This window comes from Pelobates fuscus, chromosome 8 (genome assembly GCF_036172605.1).
Source record: "Pelobates fuscus isolate aPelFus1 chromosome 8, aPelFus1.pri, whole genome shotgun sequence".
NCBI lineage: Eukaryota > Metazoa > Chordata > Amphibia > Anura > Pelobatidae > Pelobates > Pelobates fuscus.
The window spans coordinates 157,130,495-157,147,446 of NC_086324.1; the positions used below are offsets into that span (position 1 = coordinate 157,130,495).

The window sequence follows — 16,952 nt, forward strand, 5'->3', positions numbered from 1 at the left end:
TTGCATTTTATTTATTTTTGTTCATTGCTCTCCCACAAACACAGGATATACACTATAAGTACCGTCTATACGCGTCTATAAGTCAAGGGTACGTTATTCGAATGGATTTGTTCCCCTTCTGTCCGGTTACCGAACAGACTCTGTGTGGTCCCCCTTGTTAACACCTTGTAATCACCGACCACCCCTGGCTGTTAACCACAAACCCGCATTCACTGGGTGTCCGCCATTCGTATATACGAACGCACGTGTTGTCTCCCGAATGCAGGCAGCGGTACATGGTCGTCAACGGCATGGATCTCTGAGTCGGCTATGCAAGCCAGCGAACCCAGCTGAAACTTGTACCCCGAGCGCCGTTCTCCTAGCTCAGTGATGGCTAACCTTGACACCATAAATTGTTTCTGGAGTACATCTCCCAGTCTAAAAACTAGCTGAGCATCATGGGAAATGTAGTCCAGAAACAATTTATGGTGTCAAAGTTAGCCGTCACTGAGCTAGGAGAACGGCGCTCGGGAGTCGACATTGCCCCGTATTCGACTCCCGAACACTGCACAAAATTCTATAGAAACTAGCACTGACCCGTGGATAAGTCAACTCTGCGTTTAGTTTACAACTAAAATTTCTCGACTTATACACAAGTATATACGGTAGGCCTAATTCACCATGTGCTCTTTTACATTATGTTCTCGACTCGTATAAGCCTGTTTTATTATTAGCAACCCTATAGTTTAAACTTGTATACCTTGCCTTGTAATAATCGTTTTAGAGCTAACCTGATATTAATATAAATAAATGTGCTGTCAAATCGCGTGCCATGTTAACTACACTGTTCCTAATTGGCTTGCTAACGCTGTTGTGGCATCGCAAGACAAATGTTAACTGTATCTCTATGCACAAGAAAATAAAGAATTAAAATAAAAAACGGATAAAAGACTGACAACAAATTATATTTGGTATGGCAGGAAATATAAAAAGTGACATCTTCCAGTGAAAAGGAGAAGGCATTCACATCAAAAGAATGGAATCCAAAACCCAACATAAGGATACCAGGCACAAGAGGAAGATAAACTTGGCTGTCAATTACGCCAATCCTGTAAAAAACGGAAGAACCGCGTAAACGTCCCATAATTGTGTATACTTGAGGAGCTGGCAGTCACCGGAGCTGGATCCCCCCCAAAAAACGGCAAACCAGAGTATCCTAATCCTAACATCTCCTTGTACTCAGAGTCCAGGAGTCCCAAAGGATATCCCTAGCTGTCAATAATAGTTCGCCAACACGCCATGAATCTCTGAAAGACTCCAAGCCACCAAAAAAAGGCATCCATCCAGGAGTATCAGTTGAGGGATCCCTATTGGATCCTTGAGTAGCATCGGATCATATGGCAAGAGGAAAAGGGTCCGTACAAGACAGGGCGAGAAGATCAGAGAACCAAGGATGACTCGGTCAAAGCAGAGGCAGAAGGAGCACCATCACCTTTTATAGTCGAATCTGGTGAAGGACCCTCACTATTGTTGCGAAAGAAGGGAAAGCATAAGCTCCCCAAACTGGCCATACCTGCAGGAACGTGTCCACCACTGTACTCTCAGGGTCTGGTAGCCAACTGTAGAAATTCGGAAGCTTATAATTGGTGCGAGATGCAAACTGATCAAAGTAAAACAGACCCCTCCAATAACCCAGGTCCGCAAAGTCTCGAGGGTCCAGTTGCCAGTTGTCCCTCCAGTGACAAGAGAACCACTCTGCCATGAGCTTGATGTTCCCCGGGAGATGTTCTGCCATTATTGTTATGTTGCGGGGAAGACAGTAATCAAAGATTTGTAAGATCCGACAATGCGTTGGAACTAGTGCTCCTGAGGTGGCTGATGTAGCGCACTGCTGAGATGTTGTCCATTTGAAATAGGATACAACAACTGAATCTATCTTTTGCAAGACTGCGTATGGCAAAAGCACCTTCCAATAGTTCCAGACTGTTGATATGTGAGGAGAGTTCCTGTGCCGTCCACATCCCTCCGAAAATAGCCCAAACATTCCATGCTTGCATGCATTCGAGCCACCACCAGAGTTCCTAACGAACTTCATCCCTTATCAGAACCGGTTTGTGATATGTAGGATTCTACCTCAGAAAGTGGGCTTTCAGACGCTGCATAGCCCGACAATGCAGCGGGCCCCTGGAATATCGCTTGAATGGAGGAGCATACTAGACCCACTATATGGACGAGGAGTCTGAGCGGAAAAGTCTCTCGATGGAGCACTTTGCGAATCTCTGTGAGAATCACAGAAATCTTCTTTGAAGGGAGTTGCAGTGTACAGGAGCCTATTTCGATCTCCAGGAACTGGATCATCTGAGCCACAACTAATGCAGATTTGAGTCAATTGACCACAAATCCCAGAGATTCCAGCAACGCCACTGTATAATTGGTGTGAACCACGAGCTGTATTTGGACTTTGCAAAAAAGCAGTATGTCGTCCAGGTGTATTATACATTATCTCACAAAAGTGAGTATACCCCTCACATTTTTGTAAATATTTTATTATATCTTTTCATGTGACAACACTGAAGAACTGACACTCTGTTACAATGTAAAGTAGCAAGTGTACAGCCTGTATAACAGTTTACATTTGCTGTCCCCTCAAAATGACTCAACACACAGCCATTAATGTCTAAACCATGGGTCGTCAACCTGGTCCCTACCGCCCACTAGTGGGCGTTTTAGGATTCCAGGTGGGCGGTAGGGATTTCCAGGTTTTGACGCCCGGCGGGTTCCAGCCGGCGGTACCCGTGCGACTGGGTACCGCCGTGACCATTTGCAGCCCCGGCCCGCGCGGCAAACCGCCGGGGCCGCATATGGAAGTGTCCATCGGGTGGCCCATGCTGTCAGGGCCACCCGATGGATGTGGATTGTGAGGGGGCCCGGTCAGCGCTGGGCGCTTTAACAGCGCGACCGGGCCCCCTGTGATGACATCACAGAGCTGGGAGGAAGTGATTCCCCGGTCACTCCTCCCAGCTAAAACTGAGAGCCGCGCGGGAGGAACACCAGGGAGTCAGAGTGGGAACTCTGACTCCCATCCACCTGAGCCACCACTGGACCCCAGGGAAAGTCACCCTCCTGCACCTTAAAGGTAGGAAACAGGAGGGTGACTTAAATATAATGTGTGTGTGTGTCTTTGTAGGTATGTCTTGTGTGTGTGTGTCTTTGTATGTCGTGTGTGTGTGTCTGTCTGTATGTGTCTTTGTATGTATGTCTTGTGTGTGTGTATGTGTCTGTCTGTATATATGTGTGTCTGTCTGTATGTGTCTTTGTATGTATGTCTTGTGTGTGTGTATGTGTCTGTCTGTATATATGTGTGTCTGTATGTATGTGTGTCTTGTCTTTGTATGTGTCATTGTATGTGTGTCTTGTGTGTCTGCATGTGTGTGTGCATGTCTGTGTGTGTCTGTTTGTATGTGTGCCTGTCTGTTTGTATGTATGTGTCTTGTGTGTGTGTGTATGTGTGCCTGTCTGTGTGCTTGTCTGTGTCTTTGTGTGTGTATGTATGTGTGTATGTGTGCCTGTCTGTGTGTCTGTATGTGTGTGTCTTGTATGTCTGTGTGTGTGTATATGTCTGTTTCTGTTTTAAATTAAGAAATTCCAATGAATTTCCATTTGAAATAATCACAAACGCATGCCTCGTCTAGAAGTTTTCACAACCTAAAAATGTGAATTATTCCAGCCATATTGTCAATGCCATTCTGATATAAACCTCTTGGATATGTCTGCTTTGCTAGAAATTACATCTTAGAACATTTATTTGTCATAGATAACCTCTGTGCCTCCATCTGCAGTAAAAGCCCGTCTGCACTTTGGGACAGACAATAACCAGAAGCCTTAAAAGCCATACAAAAACACAGTCATTGAAAATAAAAATGACCAGAGGAGTGCCATCTTTCGATGACGCAATACACAGCCTATCAAAAGTGAAATAATAAAAATAAGTCACCCTCCTGCACCTTAAATGTAGGAAACAGGAGGGTGACTTAAATATAATGTGTGTGTCTGCATGTGTGGGTGTCTATGTATGTCTTGTGTGTGTGCATGTCTGTGTGTGCATGTATGTGTCTTGTGTGTGTCTGTATGTGTGTGTGTGTATGTGTCTTGTGTGTGTATGTGTATGTGTGTGTCTGTATGTGTCTTTGTATGTGTGTCTGTATGTGTGTCATGTGTGTATGTATGTGTTGTGTGTGTCTGTATGTGTGTGTGTGTGCGTGTATGTGTGTCTGTATGTGTCTGTGTGTGTGTATGTATGTGTGTCTTGTGTGTGTGTGGGTGTCTGTATGTGTGCCTGTATGTGTGTGTCTGTATGTGTGCCTGTCTGTTATAGTGGGCTACCTAGCTCAGCCTTCATACTGGGCATTGCTACAAGGAAGGTTAAAAAAAATAGAAAAAAGGGAAAAAAAGGTGGGGAGGAGAATTGAGGAGGGAGAGGAGATGAGCTGACGCACAAATGAGAAATCATATGCGCAAACAGAGAAGTCGTCTGAATATCACTGAAAGAGACCTTCGTTTGTTCCTTACGAAAATCGAACCAGATATCAAATATTTAGTCTCGCAGCATCAACCTCAAGGATCTCATTAATCACTAGTAAAGGTAATTTCAATTTACTTTATTGTTTTCTCATTAAACTTTATAAAGTTAAAACCTTATAAACCTGCATTAAGTAGAAATAAAAAGATAAATGTACGTACATTTTTTTTTTTTTTTAAAACACCCTCCTTTCTAAAAAAATATTCTGCATTTGCGCGAAAACTGGTGGGCGGTAAAGAAATTATTTCAACCAAAAAGATGCATTAGTGGGCGGTAGGTAAAAAAAGGTTGACTACCACTGGTCTAAACCGTTGGCAACAAAAGTGAGTACAACCCTAAGTGGAAATGTCCAGATTGGGCCCAAAGTGTCAATATTTTGTGTGGCCACCATTATTTTCCAGCACTGCCTTAACCCTCATGGGCATGGAGTTCACCAGAGCTTCACAGGTTGCCACTGGAGTCCTCCTCCATTCCTCCATGACAACATCACGGAGCTGGTAGATGTTAGAGACCTTGTGCTCCCCCATCTTCTGTTTAAGGATGTCCCACAGATGCTCAATAGGGTTTAGGTCTGGAGGCATGCTTGGCCAAACCATCACCTTTACCTTCAGCTTCTTTAGAAAGGTAGTAGTCATCTTGGAGGTGTGTTTGGGGTCGTTATCATCTTGGAATACTGCCCTGCGGCCTAGTCTCCGAAGGTAGGGGATCATGCTCTGCTTCAGTATGTCACAGTACATGTTGACATTCATGGTTCCCTCAATGAACTGTTGATCCCCAGTGCCAGCAGCACTCATGCAGGTCCAAACCATGCCACTCCCACCACCATGCTTGACTGTAGGCAAGACACACTTGTCTTTGTACTCCTCACCTGGTTGCCATGACACACACTTGACACCATCTGAACCAAATAAGTTTATCTTGGTCTCATCGGACCACAGGACATGGTTCCAGTAATCCATATCCTTAGTCTGCTTGTCTTCAGCAAACTGTTTGCGGACTTTCTTGTGCATCATCTTTAGAAGAGACTTTCTTCTGGGACGACAGCCATGCAGACCAATTTGATGCAGTGTGGGTCTGAGCACTGACAGGCTGGCCCCCACTCCTTTGACTCTGCAGCAATACTGGCAGCACTCATACGTCTATTTCCCAAAGACAACCTCTGGATATGACACTGAGCACGTGCACTCAACTTCTGTGGTCGACCATTGTGAGGCCTGTTTTGAGTGGAACTTGTCCTGTGAAACCGTTGTATGATCTTGTTGCAGCTCAGTTTCAGGATCTTGGCAATCTTCTTAAAGCCTAGGCCATCTTTATGTAGAGCAACAATTCTTTTTTCCAGATCCTCAGAGAGTTCTTTGCCATGAGGTGCCATGTTGAACTTCCAGTGACCAGTATGAGAGAGTGTGAGAGCGATAACACCAAATTGTACACACCTGCTCCCCATTCACACCTGAGATCTTTAAACACTAACTAGTCACATGACACCAGGGAGGGAAAATGGCTAATTGGGCCCAGTTTGGACATTTCAACTTAGGGGTCTACTCACTTTTATTGCCAATGGTTTAGACATTAATGGCTGTTTGTTGAGTTATTGTGAGGGTCAGAAAATTTCCACAGTTATACAAGCTGTACACTTACCACTTTACATTGTATAATAAAAAATGTACGAAAATATGAGGGTTGTACTCACTTTTGTGAGATACTGTACATCTTATGCCATGTTCCCTGAGGTGGGCAACCACTGGTTTCAGTACCTTTGTGATAGCACCATGGCGCTGATCTCCGTGCCACAGAAATTGAAGAAAAGGGCAACTGTCTTCATCCACAAGGAACCGAAAGATAAGCATCTTTGAGATCCAGACGGGTAAACCAATTGCCTTCCTGGAGGAGATCCCGCAAAAATATGAATCCCTTCCATTTTGAAATGGCGGTAGTTGACATGGGCTTTAACTCCTGCAGATTGATGACAGAGCGGAAATCTCTAGTCATCTTCCGGACCAGAAAGATATTGCTGAAAAAACATCTGTGATGTGCTAATTGGCACCCTTTTCCCACAATTCTCACAGCTCCATTATGAAGGGGACAGGGAAGAGTGTGACTGGACAGGAAGGACCTTTAACTCTATGGGTCTCTTATGTGTTGAGAATGGCCAGAAGTGACTGGCGGCACAATCCCACTGCCAACCAATCCTGCCAAAAACAACCCTGGAGTTGTTGCCTTAGAAAAACTTTCTTATTGAGGATTACACCTTATTTAATGACATGAAGATGTGAAAGTGCTGGATTCGCTGCTTTATAAACACCTCTCCAAAATGTTTGCCTTGTGCCTGTGGGCCTAATTCTTTGGCCCCAAGATCTGCCAACATACCATCAATGCGAAATAGTGCTGCATGGTGTCAATCCAAAGCCACATTCATATCGTCCAGATAACAAAAGCAAAGCTGGGCCTATGCACACACTATATCCACGTCAAAGGATTCAACCCAGGAGTAGGCGTCATCTGTCAAAAACATTGCACGGGCAAGCTGCGCAATTGCATTCAGCAGCTTGTCTTGTGCTTCCTTAAGCCCCAGTTCGACCCCTTTCTGTGGGTCTCTTCCAACTGAACGAGCATGACGAATGTTTCATGGGTTGAACATCCTTGACCTGTCGTGTCAAGGAAGACCTCATTCCCTGGTTGGTCGGAAGCCTCCGCAACTCCGTCTGTTCTTTCCATAATCTGTGGCTCACCCAGAAATGTCTCCTTCAGATAGGAGGTGGAACCACAAGCCACATCCTCTGAATCAGAGGCTTCCGCCTGCCATTCGTTCAGAATGGAGAGTGAGCGGGGTAATTCGTGCTCCTTGTCTGAAGTGACCTCACATGCAGGTGGTGGCACCAAATGCGTAGTACATTTACTACATTTAAGGGGTGATCTTTCCTTGCTAGGCCATGACTGGTTCTCTTTTCCCTTCCAATGGTATTTCACCGGGCGAGTTAATTCCGACTCGTCTGAGTCATCCATGTAATGGGGATGTTTAGGTGACGGTTTGGTAGGCTCAGAAACTCTTTCGCAAGTGCTTTTTCCACTGAGGCGACAGCCGCGTTGGTCAGTTATTGTAGATCAGTGGGGTTTGTGTGTTTTCCATATTCATAACTAATTTTGGTAATTTTTGTACTTTCAAATAATATTAAGGCTCACCCAGTAAAGTTACCACTTAGACACTGACACAAAATGGCTGAATAGACCACTTCCAATTGGCGTAATATAGCCACTTATCAAGTAATAGGCAGAAATAATGACTGCTGGGGCTCACCCAGGGATATATGGAGACTGGAAGCACAGACACTGCTCAGCAGCACTATGGGTAACTTGAAATGGTGGCTCACCCCAGGCCAGAGTAAATGTGGCTACGTCTGCATAAACAGAAACAAAAGTTATCTCACTCCTAAATGACAGATAATTAAACAGTGAAACTTCAGAGGCATGATCTATACACCAAAACTGCTTGATTAAGCTAAAGTAGTTTTGGTGATTATAGTGTCCCTTTAATAATTGATTCAGAGTATTTTTAACAATCTCTAATTTTGCCCTAAAATTTGAAATCGCTGTGTCAGTTCTCCACAGTTTGCAGCTTAGTGATTAAACATTAGAATCTCACAGGGTTAACGTAAATTAAAAGTGAATTTCACATTATATTCCAAAATAGGCAAACTCATTATGGAGAATTTGATTATTAAGGTATGAAAAGTGGCCTAAAATTTGAACATTGAGTTCACTTTCACTGTTTTTATGCCAATCTAACGGCGATGGGGCAGATTCTCAGGTGTATGTCCTGATTTCCAGGACATTCTTTGATGAAACCATTTTTAAAAATTAAACATATTACAGCTTAGCAAATTGTGTCATCACTTTCCTGCCCCGAGCTCTCCGTTACATTCACTAATAAAACGGTATCTATTAAACATCAGAGTTTAAAACCAATGTTGCCAATATTACATGTCTCTGAACTCATCTTATAGAAAAAAGTGCTTTTCCAATTCAGCAAAAAATCTAAAATTATTTGAAAAATCTGAATTATTTAAGGATTTTGCTGTTCTCTTTGCTACCACTAGGTTGTGCTATAGGATCAATATGTATTCACTTTTTAAAACTTACTCAGAAATTTCCATATACTAAACTAGTACCTGTCATTATAATTGTTCTCAGTACCTAACGTTCCCATATAATCTGCAATGGATAAACACAATATGCAAATTTCTAGGAACAAAACAAATTCGTGCATGTAGGATACTGTATTTTTGTTGAACCTCATTTCCCAGAATTATGGAGTCTTGATAAAAATCATATAATTGGCCAAAGGTTTGTAGTCGATAAAATACAGAAACGATCATTACAAAAAAATTGCAACCCCCCCTTTCCCCCTCTCCCCATGCTCCCAGACTATCACTGCCATCTAGATTTGGATGAATTATTACACATATGCAGGGATGAAACTTCTGAATCATCTTGGCAACAACCAAGGGGCTTTGCTGTGGGTGAGCGGCCAAAGGCTGCTTTCACCATAACCATTGCAATAAGCTGTAGTGGTTATAGTACTAGTGTGTCCCTTTAACACTGACAGGCTAAAGTGAGCATTCAAAGTGAAATTTAAGTGCAAATAGGTGAACTTTGAATTTTTTTTCGGCCTTGAATTTTAAAATAAGTTCTGAATTGCTACTTTATCAAATAACCCTTCGAGTAATTATTAAGCTGCATTATCGTGCTGTGAATGTAACTTTAACACCTAATTAGACAATTAAAAGGTTATGGTCTGCTTTTGTGGTTGTTGTTATGGTGGTTGGAGTACCCTGGCCCCATTCCCGGTAATGATACAAACTCTTACGTCTCGGTCAGGCGCTGGTTCTCAGAGATGCAGAGCATGGATGCTAGTCTTGCTGCTCATTCATTGGGTAAGAGCATCAACTGGGTTACATTTCTGGTAGCAAAGGGGTTAAGCTCAGTGTGTGGAGCATTTGATAGCGAGAAAAAAGCCCATATAGGCTCCAGGCACCACAACTACTTCAAATCATTGAAGTGGTTATAGTGATTGTAATAACCCTTTAACTTTGAGACCCTGGCAATAAACCCATATAAAATGATAATTTACTAGAAACACAGATGTACTGTTTATATTTAAACATATAGTGAGAAAAATATTGACTGAAGTGTCTGAAAAAAAAATCTCCAGTATAATTGTCATCTATCATCACATAACAGCCAGATATTGAAAGGCAAATTTCAAATCCTAGTTTTTCAGTAGTTTTGAAAAACTGTGTTTCCTCAACACTCCCAGAATGCTGTGCAGATTATGGAAATTGGCAGAACTGCATTGCTACTATTAAGCCTTCCTGCTTACATTAATTGTAGTTTTCATTAGAAAAGGACGAACACTTTGTGCACAACTTTCTGGGGACATTGAAAGGACAATGTACAGACCATTTCCATAGGGGCATTATATATATCTCCTATTGTGCTTACATGTAGCTAAATAACTTGAAACAGCCACAGGACCTCACACATCAAACCTCCCTGCTCCACCCCTCCAAAATCTCCCTGGAAGAATCAATAACACAAGGACAATAGGAAAGTCGTCACCGGTTGCTTTATTGATATCTAAAAGGCATCTGAAATTTGTAACAGACAATAACAATAAATAACTATTAAATAAGGTGGCAGCCCTGAGGCCCTAACTACAAGCCTCAGACCACAAAATGATGCAGCTCCATCTAGACCTGCAGCAAAGCACCCACTGCTTCCACTTAAACAAACACATAATGGACCACAGGGGAGATCTTCGGCCCCAGCATCTCCCCAAGATGACTTGGATGGACACCGCTATCACCGATAGGGGAAACAATCCAACCACACACCTGCCAGAACTTCCTTCCTTCATCTCTGCATCTCACTCTAGAGCCGCACCATCTCGCAGGAGAGAGAATAGAGATACGCTGTTGTGACTCTGTCAGGCCGCACGACGAACAGCATTTACAGGAGCCACTAAATTACTCAAAGGGCTAGTTTGACTAAACAGACCCCACCATGACCAACTAAGACCACTCCCACTAAGGAGAGGTGAGAAACTCAGTGCTGCACCCATAACACAAACAAAGGGGACGGTGGGTGGGAAACCTGCAGAGGGAATCAGGAGAGGTACATGTAGGTACATGCTAGCCCAGGGTTAGGCAACCTTCTACACTCCAGATGTTTCGGACTACATCTTATAAAATGCTTGTGCAGCCATCATGCTGGCAAAGTATCAGGGGAGATATAGTCCACAACATCTGGGGTGACGAACAGTTGCCTAACTCTGGGCTAGCCTAACCCCTAACCCCCTTAAAAGGCCACCTGTAGGAATTACTAGATTTAGCTATATGGGGTTTGCTCACTAAACTGTAGCAAATTAAAACTCACAAAATTCAAGTTAAAAGTGTTTTTTACCGAGATTCTCACATTCGGCTTTAAAGGGACACTATAGTCACCTAAACAACTTTAGCTTTATGAAGCAGTTTTAGTGTATAGATCATGCTTCTCAGGTTTCACTGCTCAATTCACTGTCATTTAGGAGTTAAATCACTTTGTTTCTGTTTATGCAGCCCTAGCCACACCTCCCTGGCTCTGATTGACACAGCCTGCATGAAATAAAACTGGTTCACTTTCAATCAGATGTAATTTTCCTTAAATAATTGTATCTCTTTCTCTGTAAATTGAACTTTAATCACTTACAGGATGCTCTGGCAGGGTCTAGCAAGCTATTAACTTAGCATGGGATAAGAAAACCTAAATTAAACAGAATTTGCAATAAAGGAAGGATAAACATTAGATGACTCTTTACAGGAAGTGTTTAGGAAGGCTGTGCAAGTCACATGCAGGGAGGTGTGACTAGGGTTTATAAACAAAGTGATTTTACTCCTATATGGCAGAGACTTAAGCAGTGAGACTGCAGGGGCAATATCTATACACCAAAACTGTTTTATTAAGCTAAAGTTGTTTTGGTGACTATAGTGTCCCTTTTAATTCATTGCAATCCTGAGTTAGGTCAATACGTCCTGCAGTCTTTCAAGATTGCCACGTACAGGGTCACTGTATAATTTGCCATCTGTTATCTCGCTGTATACATCAATACATCAGAAACGTTATTTTTGCTATTGCTCAATATTTTTTATATGTTTCTATCTGTTGAAGATTGGCTTGACCCAAGGGCACGTCGCAAATATCACTGAAATAATAAGAACAGAAGATTGTATTATTACTTCTGTACTAACTTTATTAGTATGAACTCCGCTCCCACCAGGGGCGGACTGAGCACTCGGGCATATCGGTCATGGACCGAGGGCCCGATGCTCTGGGGGGCCCGCCTGTGGTGCAGAATGTAATAGCAGCTGGGGAGTTCGGCAGGCTCCCCAGCCAGCCTGCACTCCGTAAGGGGCCCGCATGAACTTCTGCGGGCCCCTTCTGTTAGAGAAGCTTCCCCCCATGGTCGGCCATACTCACAGTTTTTAGCACACTGAGAGACAGCCCAGGGGCCTTATCAAAGACCCTCCAGGCTGCCTCTCACTGTGCCTGTCTAGGCTGGAAGAAAAAAGGAGTAGAGCCTCTGCCCTGAGTTGTGAGCTCTCCATGCAGGCTGCCTGTACCTGATCAGAGCAGCCCTGTGCGGAGCTGCTTTATCAGTGTTTCTGGCAGCCTGCCCGCAGTTCCATGTCCGGCCAGGGAGGGAGCTCTTCTAGAGATTCACATGGCAAGATGGAGGTTGGACTCTGCACCACCGTGGGTAAGGATTACCCCCTTCATGGACAAAGGTAAGGTTTAGGGAGAGGGGATACATTATTTAACTTTTTTTAACCTATCCATCCATTCCCCTTTATTCACCAAGCCCCAACACACACCACAACCCCGATCACTCCCTACACACACCACAACCCCTATCACTCCCTACACACACTCCCTACACACACTACAACCCCTATCACCCCCATACACATCCTACAACCCCCATCACTCCCTACACACACCACAACCCCGATCACTCCCTACACACACCACAACCCCTATCACTCCCTACACACACTCCAACCCCCATCACCCCCATACACATCCTACAACCCCCATCACTCCCTACACACACCACAACCCCTATCACTCCCTACACACACTACAACCCCTATCACCCCATACACATCCTACAACCCCTATCACTCCCTACACACACTACAACCCCTATCACTCCCTACACACACTACAACCCCTATCACTCCCTACACACCCCACAACCCCTATCACTCCCTACACACCCCACAACCCCTATAACTCCCTACACACACTTCAACCCCTATCACCCCCATACACATCCTACAACCCCTATCACTCTCTACACACACCACAACCCCTATCACTCCCTACACACACTACAACCCCTATCACCCCATACACATCCTACAACCCCTATCACTCCCTACATACACCACAACCCCTATCACTCCTTACACACACTACAACCCCTATCACCCCCATACACATCCTACAACCCCTTTCACTCCCTACACACACCACAACCCCTATCACTCCCTACACACACTACAACCCCTATCACCCCCATACACATCCTACAACCCCTATTACCCACTACAACCCCTATCACCCCATACACATCCTACAACCCCTATCACATCCTACAACCCCTATCAACCCTTGCCCCTCCTAAAAAGGTAATAAACTTCCCTTTATTTCAGGGCCACACGGGTCCGCCAGAATTATAAGACACTGAACATCAGTGCTGCACATTGTCTATCACTGACCCAAGAAGCACCTCTAGTGGCCATCTGAGTGACTGCCACGAGAGGTGTCCCTATGCAGCAATGTAAACACTGCCCTTTTCTGAAAAGGCAGGGTTTACATTAAAATGCCTGTAAGGACTGACTATACATACCAGAACAACTCCATGAATCTGAAGTTTTTCTGGTGACTCTAGTGTCCCTTTAAGGTGGCTCGTAACTTTTAGCACATGGTTAGTACTTTGGATGCCTGCATTGCTCATATAAACACATTGCCATGATTCACATACACACTTAAAGGACCACTATAGGCACCCAGTCCCAGACCACTTCAGCTCAATGAAGTGGTCTGGGTGCCAGGTCCATCTAGGGTTATCCCTGCAGCCTCTAGTGGCTGTCTCATTGACAGCCGCTAGAGGCGATTCCACCCTTCTCACTGTGAAAATCATAGTGAGAAGACGCTGCCGTCCATAGGAAAGCATTGAGAAATGCTTTCCTATAGACTGAATGCGTGCGGCTCTTGCTGCGCATGCGCATTCAGCGCTGACGTCAGAAGAGGAGAGTTTAACCCCTTCCTCACCCTTCAGCCCAGTGAGAGTGCGACCCAGAGGTGCGGGGCACACAAAGACCCTATAGTGCCAGGAAAATGAGTTTGTTTTCCTGGCACTCTAGTGGTCCTATAAATACTACCCTATTTAAAAAAAAAAAAATTGTTATATTACTCTGAATCCACACATCGTGGCACTAGACACAAACATACATATATTCACTTAAACCAAGGCTCACAGTGAATATACACACAAAACATACATTCACTTTACATGTACATATATAACCAAATACACCGTACATACACCATCTTATATACCAGAATATTATTATTATTGCCTTTTTATAGCGGCAACAGATTCCGTAGCGCATATATATTGGTCTGCCGGGGGCCCAGGTCCTAATTTTGCCCGGGGGCCCAGGCCACTGTCAGTCCGTCCCTGGCTCCCACTCAGATCAAATGACAAGCACCGAGACAGAAACCAGACAGAGATCAAGTATTTAGTTCTTTATTAAAGAGAAGATTCAGTAGGTGAAATTGCCCATCCCAAAAAGAGGAACAAGGGTAAATTGGCATTTTTTGCTTTGTTTGTAGGGGATATGACTCTTGGTCTAATTGTTCCAATGTTTTATTTTAATATATATATTTTTTTATTTTTTATTTTTTTACATTCTTTATATTTTAGTGCAGTGTTAAACACACAAGGCAGTAAAGACAAATAAAATGACAAGTGGCGTATATGCTAAAATAAGATATCGAGAAATGCTGTGCTTTTTATTGTTTAACACAAGACTGAGCAGCAATAACGTATCGGAACAGATTACAAACAGAAGAGTCAAACGTATGAGAAAGGCTGGAAGGGGTGAATACTTGACTATTATATGAATTGGGTAACAGGCTAGATTAATCCTCTGGAGCAAAAAAAAGAAAAAATAGGTCGCGCCACAATTAACTGAAAACGTACTGTAAACTGCAATAATGTACTTACATATATTTGGACAGAGCAAGGAAATATATATTATAAAAGTCCAGATAGAGAATGGATAGGAAGAGGACCAGGTAGTCTTGCAGGCGCTGGAAATTGATACGCATCTAAATGGATTGTTGATCTTGAAATAGTCTAATTTTCTCTGTGCAGGTTGGAATAAGCGGACATAAAAAGAAGAAACTCCAATAGTGTAGATGGCAAATGACCAGAAAAGGAAAGGTCCACAGCAGTGTGGTATTTACACTCACCTATTGGAGAGATAGAACTAGCGGGTATAATCCTGTGATTTTCCTGTTCAAGGAAGCCCTGCTGGCAAAGAAAAAGAAAATACTTTTTTTTTTACCAAATTTGAGAAAAAAATTACACGGTCAGAGGGTTAAATCAGTAGATGGACTTGCATATAGAAAATAGACACACACACATTTGCTCACTAAGGATTGAAATAATTATTTGTCAGGTGGGACAGGCTTGCAGGGGGGCAGGGGAGGGGGAGCGCTACCGGTGATGCCCACCTGGAAAGAAAGTGGGTAAGAGGAGTGGGCGTAAAATTGCTAATTTTGGTTTCTGTTTATGCAGCCCTAGTCACACCTCACCTAGCTGTGACTGACACAGCCTGCATGAGAAAAACGGTTTCCTTTTCAATCAGATGTTAACTTACTTTAGCTGTTTTATCTCCTTCTCTGTAAATTGAACTTTTATCACACGCAGGATGATCCTGCAGGGTCTAGCAGACTATTACCAATGAAGGAGATAAGAAAATTAAATCAAATTTAAATTAAATTGAATTTGCAATAAAGAAAATGTAAACATTAGATGACTCTTTACAGGAAGTGTTTAGGAAGGCTGTGTAAGTCACATGCATGGAGGGTGTGACTAGGGCTGCATTAACAAAGTGATTTAACTCAAGGGGGGCAGACAATTGAGCAGTGAGACTGCAGAGGCATGACATATACACCAAAACTGCTCCATACATTTGAAGTTGTTTTGGTGACTATAGTACCATTTAAATATCTGATCTGGACAAATACTTGAAATACACACTTGTGCCATTTAGGTTTGAATTTGCTACTATTGAGAGCTTAGTGAATAAACCCCCAGCACCAAATCTTCTGTACAGAATATACAGTGTTAGCGGATAGATCCCTTCGCAATTATGATTTACCTAAACAAAAGTCTGCTTTTGTCTTTTGACTTTCTTTCTCTCGAACTTTCTCCCATCTCTCTATCTCATTGTTACATTGACTTGTTCATTCATTCGCTGTCTCTTTATTATTCTGTATCTGGACACTAATGTCTGACATTTATATTTGCTAATTCCCGAATGATTTAAACGTAGCAGAATCATGCCATCTCATCACGGTTATTTGACTGTGTACTTGTTAATTGTTTAACTGAGACATCCTTTCTCGGTTCTGGTACATCCACTGTTCAGAGCTAATTAGTTAGCATTGGTGTCATATCAGAGGATAACAATCATGTCATTTACTGAGTGCCATTAAATGGAAAATTACCCTGCTTCAAATACCTCTCCAAGAAAAACGAAAAAAAAAAATCAAATGAGTCAGGGTGATCGTCAATTGCTTGCACATTGTACAAACTGTTTGTATGATGGGGTTGCATTGAATGTGTCTCGGAAGTGACTTACTGAGCTATCTGTTAACATGCATTTATTCATCATCAAAAGACAGCCCCTGTCAACCTTAAAATATCAATTAACTCTGTGAGGATCAGATCCAGACCATTGCACAACAAGAGTTAACATAAGCTTTAACCCAACTAAAATTTAATTGTGTTAGTAGTAATGGTATAATAACATTCAAAATAACAATAAATTTATTTCTCGTGGCCTGGTGTATACACGTCTAATAAACTGTGGCAGAGCTGCTCTCGATACATAATGTCTACATTTTGTACATGCATACACCCCAACACTGGGAGATGAAATAGCACAGGAAGGAGAGCCAAACTGGGGGGGGGGGGAGGGGCAATTATTCAATGCTGCGTGTGCATTAGGCCTTCCCCATAGGAAAGCATTGCCTCAATAGAGCTTTCTCTGACGCTTTC

The 16,952-nt window shown here is 43.1% G+C and overlaps 1 long non-coding RNA gene across 1 annotated transcript in view; it reads left to right on the forward strand.

Annotated features, from left to right (window-relative positions):
- Positions 1-16,952, forward strand: part of LOC134571854 (uncharacterized) — a 618,817-nt gene that overhangs the window by 337,851 nt on the left and 264,014 nt on the right. The gene's annotated exons all lie outside the window — the stretch shown is intronic.